Below are 7,302 nucleotides of genomic sequence, written 5' to 3' on the forward strand. Positions count from 1 at the left end.
CGGTCAATGATATTCTATAAATTACGTTTTGCGTTATATTTTTGTTTAATGATATATATATATATATATGTAATATATTTTGTCAATCGTTGTGTTTTGTTTTTCAGTATTCAATTATTTTTGATTATGGCATTCCATTATAACTACGTTTACAAATATCAATCGTTTTTTTTTTTGTCAAATATAACGTTATTATAACGTTTTCGAGCCCTGAAATAGGTACATTAAAAAACACAAAAATTACTTACTTTTCAATTTATCTAGATATTCATAAAACAAATAGGTGTGATTAAGTTTTTATTTTTATATTAATTGGAAAACAACTTATTAACAATAATATGAAAAATGTGGGTAAGTAGACACTGATCTGATGTACAGTATGGGTGTCTAGGAGGCCGCTAATGAATGTGTTAAATTTGGATTTACTATTATAAATCATTATAATATAGGTTAATTAAGACCCAAAATTACTAAATAGATTCACTTTTCTACCGAAAAGGATAAGAACCTAAGGAGAAAATCAAAGCACATTTACAGTCCCAAAAAAGGTCCATTTCAATGGCCCCCCCACTTTCGAAATTTGAACTTCTGACCACGCCAAACGTTTGTGCTTCGTTTGTGCAGAAATGTGCACAAAGTCCAATCGTTTGTGCACAAAAACTGAAAGCTCTATCCCAAAAACAAAATGGGGGGGACATTGAAACGGGACACCCCCTTTTTGGAAAATTGAAATTTTTAAGGTGCCAAACGTTTGTGCATCGTTTGTGCAGAAATGTGCACCAGGTCCCGACGTTTGTGCACGAAACCTCCCAGCCCTATCCAAAAAACCAAGTGGGGGGGGGGAGGGCATTGAAATGAGAGTCCCTCTTTTTTGAAATTTTAAACATTTGTCGTGTTAATAAATATCGTTTAGGTACCTAATAGGTTTAATACTATTTTACTATTGCCATGTAAACGTCTAGAAATAAAAGGGCAGTATATTAATAATATATTATATTTAAATATCGTATTATAATATGAATAATATAATAATATTATGTTTTAAATATTCCTAAGTTAACCTAACCTAAACTAACTGAGAATTTATCTGGGTGTTCCAACATGGTTCCCGACTTATAGCCCATTTATAGTGGGGGTGCCGGGGATATGCCTGGACCCCCACTTTTGAGTTTCGTAACCGGACCTGAGGCATTCGATTGTTTTTCGTTTGTTCTTGTTTGTTCCGAAAATTTCGATATTTTATCCAAGTAGTTTAAAAAACCAGTTTAATAAAAAAAGCTTTTTTAATTTTATATAGAATTTTTTATTAAACTACTTTTTATTTAACTTGGCTTTTTTATTTCATAATGTTTTTTTCTTATAAAAAAATTTTTATTCGGATTTTAATCTAAATATTTCTTATATTTTATTTATTAAATATAAATTTCTTATATTAACCAGATAAAAATATGGATTCACTAGATATTATAAAAAGTAAAGGTTTTTTAATGCTTAAAAAAAATTTAGATCCAATTAAAAAATGAATAACAAAGCCATTTTAATAAAAAAAATATGTTTTTTAAAAACAATTATTTGGTATAAAATAGAAATTTTAAATACAATTTTTATAAATATACATTTTTATATTCAACCGAGTTTATTAGATGTTTAAAAAAATATAGATTATTTTTATAATAATACTTGTTTTAGTATTTTTATGGTTTTTTTTTTTAATTATAAAAAAAATAAGTTAGGTTAAAAGTTCTATGTTAAAAAGTATATACAAAAAAATAAAAAATGAATAAAATAAAAAATTAATAAGTGATAATTTTTTTTAAAAATTCTTGTTCAACAAAAATATGTTTATTAAATAAAACAAATATAAATATAAATAATAAATCAAAATATAATAAAAAAATCTAAATTTAATAGAAAAATCTAAATTTTTATAAAAAAAATGCTTGATAAAAAATCGATACTAAATAAAAAGTCTTGATTTAATAAAACATATCTAAATAAATGAAATAAATAAATATTAATATAATTTTATTCAGATTTTTTTAATTTATTTATATATATTTTTTTATAATTATTCTAATTAAAAATATATATTTAATAAAAAAAAAAAGAGTAAAAATACATGTTTTAATAAAAATAATCTAGATTTTTTTAAACATTCAATAAACTTGGTTGAATATAAAAATGTATATTTATAAAAATGTTATTTAAAATTTCTATTTTATACAAAATAATTGTTTTTAATAAACATATTTTTTTATTAAAATGGCTTTGTTATTCATTTTTTAATTGGATCTAAATTTTTTTTAAGCATTAAAAAACCTTTACTTTTTATAATATCTAGTGAATCCATATTTTTATCTGGTTAATATAAGAAATTTATATTTAATAAATAAAATATAAGAAATATTTAGATAAAAATCCGAATAAAAATTTTTTTGTAAGAAAAAACATTATGAAATAAAAAAGCCAAGTTAAATAAAAAAGTAGTTTAATAAAACTACTTTACTTACCAATATTATCTATAAAAAGTTATGAATATTATTTAGTTGACAATAAAATAACTATTTATAGATTTGAGACTGAATAAAAAAATATATCTTAGCTATGCCACTCCACAACTTATGCATTTATATATGAAAACAGGATAAGCATTTAACTTACTATAATCATCTATAAAAAGTTAAAAATAATATTTAGATGACAGCAGCATTACCATTTACATATAAATAAACTATCATATGACTTATTTTCAAACTAACATAACATTTCCAAGGATATTTATTATATTATATAATATGTTATTTCTTTTCTTTTAGTTATATTGTAGGCTGTAGCAGTGTAGCCTGCAGGTTGCACAAATATTTTCCCGAAATATATCGCAGATGTTATAATGGTATACAGTTATTTATTTTTTTTTTTTTTGGCTTATTCCGGGCCTTGAAGGTCCATCGCCGCTTCTACTACACCTCTCCACAATTCTCTGTTCTTCGCCAGTTGTTCTCCCTCTCTAATCCCCAGGAGCTTGAGGTCTACAGTTATTATAATACAATTTTATACAGGGCCGCGTAGTTAGACGCGGATGAGTGAATTTAAGAGTTACAGACCATCCCCACTTACAACATGGAAATGATTCATATAAGTATATTTATAAACATCTAAACATACCAAAATATTTTTAAGTATTTTTTTTTTACTATGATTTACTGATTAAATTATAAACAAGATTCACGAATGACTTTTGAAAATAAAATTATTTAGAAACCCGGAACCACAAAAACTATTGGGGCCTAACACTTTTCTGTGTTAGGCCCAAATAATATCCAAGTATTATATAAAAGAACAATAGCTTAAATTGAATGTTAAGATCGTAAAATCAATGATTATAATTATGTCTGATATAATTTTGAAAAAATTATGTAACAGGTTAGGTATAATCCTACAATTTACATATATGTTAATTACAATTAACTTACCAGTATATTCCCCTAGTAAGAATATAATCGCTATAAAATTTTAAAATTATCCGTATTAAATTATATACAACTATGATTCACTTATCTCTAATTGTCCAATCATGTACCTATTAATGACTATTTTACAATTTATTAATTTATTAAATATTTAGTGATTGTTATTCTTTATACAGTCTATAGTATTGGTCTCACAAGCTGGTACAGTTAGTTGCCACGGTGTAAAATAAAAAATGATAACCTATCAATGATGGTATATTGGTGTTAAATACTTTGTATAATCAAAATAATAGTTTGCAAGGCTGGGCATCATTAAGTTAAAATGTTAATTTATTTTAATTTTAACTTTTTTACTTAACTTGTAGTTACTTTTGGATTTTCATTAACTTAGCTATTAACTTAGGCACTAAATTTATTTTTTAACTTTACTTCACTTAACTTAACGAGTTGATTTTACATTCTAAGAAATAAGTTATGTTAATTTATTTTATTTTTAATTATATTATATTAAACTCTATATATTTTTCCAATCAATCTGTTTTCTGAATAAGAAAATATGTATGACTTTACGTTGTTAACCATGTAGTTTATACTTGCCAAAAGAGTACCTACTATTTGTTGGCCGTAAGAACGGCCGCTTAAGATTATTTTGTGTGGTTTGTGCTGTATCACTTGTCAATTGTTAAACTTGATACTTAACTGGCAAGGTTACATACAATATAGGTAAGTACCTACTTCACGCAAGTGAAAAAACCAAAAAATCAGAAACTTAAAAACAAAAGATTTTCACAAATTTTCTTTTTTTTTGCACCACCGTTCTAAACTCGATAAGATTCCTAAGTAAGTTCCAAAACAAAACAAAAAACGCCCCTGGTAAAGTAGTCTTATACCAAAAACTTTCGTAAGTGATAACAAGAATCTTCCCAACTGTCACGATTGTCTCCGCTCAAGTAGATTCAGATAGTTAAATAGTTTGCTCCTCAACCTATTCTTAATATTATACTTAAGAGCCGAAAAAAGGTAGGTGCAAAACAGAAGGCTGGTTCACTGGGAAAATTTCGGGCATCCCGCCAGCCCAATCCGCGCCTGGGCACCCGTAGGTTTCTGCAATTTGGGGATGGTGGTCTTGCCATCTAGATAATTGCCTGCCCATAAGTATTTTTCAATATATATATAATATATGTGGTAATTTTTTTAGCTGTAAATTATTAACACGCACCTCGATGTGCATTGTGCACCTATAGTTGTATCTCTATTTTAATATTAAATCATATCTATATGCAAAACTTAATATACTATATAATAATAATTATACTCAAATAATATAAACAAATTATTTTTAGTTATTAATTATTATTTATTTCTTATCAGTTAAATAACTATCGTTTTTTTTTTGTTTTTTTTTTGGATATAATAAACATCAATGAAATATATACTATATAGAAATACTGTATAAAGTATTGTACGTTCGAATTCCCGTCGGTGAATGTTGCCGGGAGTAATTCAAGACGAGTAAGAGCAGGAGTAAAGGAATTGATTGGATAAGGGTGAATCAGTTAGCAAAAAACATAACAGATTGTGGTAATTTATTTTTCTGCTGTACATTTTATTATGTTTTAAGAGTGTCAACTACGGTACTTGTGGACTGTATATTTTGGTAGGTAACTCTTGAAATAAGAATATTCGATTAATCTAACTAGTGGACTGTATTGACATCTTAATTATGTAACATGTTGTACAATTATGTACCGTATATTTACGGGAAGTGGGGGAGCCTATTTTGATACGGTATACAGCTGGTATAAAACATTAAATACAATATATACATAATAGCAAAACGTCTGGCCTGATGACCCTGGTGTGGAGCGACGAGTTGACTATGGCGTTACTCGATGCGTATTAAGTGTAGGTATCGGAGGCGGCGAAGGCACACGACGAAACGAACAACAACGGGTTTGCGGAGTTACTCGACGCGTATAACGCAGGATTTGGAACTTTTAGGATTTTTCCGGTTCTGGTTCCGGTTCGGTTCTTATAAAAAAAATAGGTTCCGGTTCAGGTTCCTGTTCTTAAAATTACAAAATATGGGTTTCGGTTCCGGTTAATACCGGTTCTTACCGGTTATTAAAAATGATTTTTTTCAAACATTACCTATTGCATATTAGGTAGATTTTTCACTCAAACTAATACCGGTATTGAAAAATTGAAACCGAAATCGAAAAAATTAAAAACCAGTATACAAAATCGAAACCGAAACCAAAATTATTTCAATCGATTTCAAGCCCTGGTCCTAAGCATTGTAAAACATGGATTCCGGTTCCGGTTCCAGTTCCAATCCCTGCGTAAGTGTTTCAGCGGCGGCGAGGGCGCACGGCGAAACGATACGACAACGCAAAAAATGGACGCACTTTCTGGCGTCAAGTCGACGCGTATCAAGGATATCGGCGGCGAAGGGGCACGGCGATACGATACACGACAACCGGTATTTTGGACACCGAGACGGAAATTAGCCTGTGTTACGGTCGTTATTACTTGCTATGGTTAACGGCAATACGAAAAACGAGCTGGCAGCGGCGTTTTTACAATATATTGATACGCGCTATCGACAGCGCGTAAAAAAGCTGAAGCGCCACACGCAGGCACGACCGAACAGGAGAACTAATGACCACGCGAGGTATCATCGTTAGTTCCCACACCGTCTTGCCATCGAGGCTGATAACGACGAACCCAACAAGTATAAACACAATAGTCTATAATTTAGTTTTGAGGTGATAAAAAATAAATTACATACGCTAACGAAGTATAAAAAAAATTAAATTAACTTTTAACTTTTTCTTATTGATACATATTATTATATTAACATAACTGGATTTAAAGAATAACATTAAAATTTCCAGCCTCGAATATTTGTCATGGATAATTATTAACTAATGAATCTTTTAAAATGTATTACATTGTACCTACATAAATTATTTCATAGTTTTGTTAATTTATTCGACCTCAACAACGAGTCTTAAAAAAATTCTTAAAAACAATTTCACATAAAAAAAACTGAATGTTAGAATTTTAAAAATTTAATAATTTTGTTTATTTTATGCATTTTCAATACTTTTACATTATTAAATAGTTTAGGTAATAATTATTTTATCAAAAACTGTTTTGTATTATTTGCAAAATATAACAATTATATACCCAAGGTTACTTCAGTAATGTAAATACACACTTTTGTAGATGATCTTCTAACAGTTTTAATAACTTATAAATACGACAAATTTACTTTAAAATGGAAACAAATGCTAATCCAAAATAGATTTTGCATTTATTTTATTAATTTCGTAAATGGACAATTGGGATAATAGTAATGACATCTTAAACAAGAATATATCATCATTTAAATTTTTTTAGTCATGTGGAAGAGATATCATAAATGTTTTAAGTAAGATAATATTTGAATATAAATTATTAATGTATAATTACCTGCACAGTTTTCTGAAAATAAAACAATACATTTCAAAACTTTTTATAAACTTCTAATTATTTGGTTTTAGCTAAATATTTTATATTTTACTAATTGATTATTAGATACTCTGAAATAATGTGTGTAGGGCAAGAAATTTCATACATTTAAATAATATTTAGTATGGTCAATATTTGTCATATTTGAGTAACAAAATACAATTCACAACATTTGGGATATAATACCTACCCAACATTTTTAGTGCATATTTTGACTATTTTAGTTTTAAAGCCCATAATATATTTTATTTTAAGACTATATTTAAAATAAAAAGTCATTGTGTGGTTTCATTGTTTTCGTATTTTTTATTGAGCT

This window comes from Acyrthosiphon pisum, chromosome A2 (genome assembly GCF_005508785.2).
Source record: "Acyrthosiphon pisum isolate AL4f chromosome A2, pea_aphid_22Mar2018_4r6ur, whole genome shotgun sequence".
Taxonomy (NCBI): Eukaryota; Metazoa; Arthropoda; class Insecta; order Hemiptera; family Aphididae; genus Acyrthosiphon; species Acyrthosiphon pisum.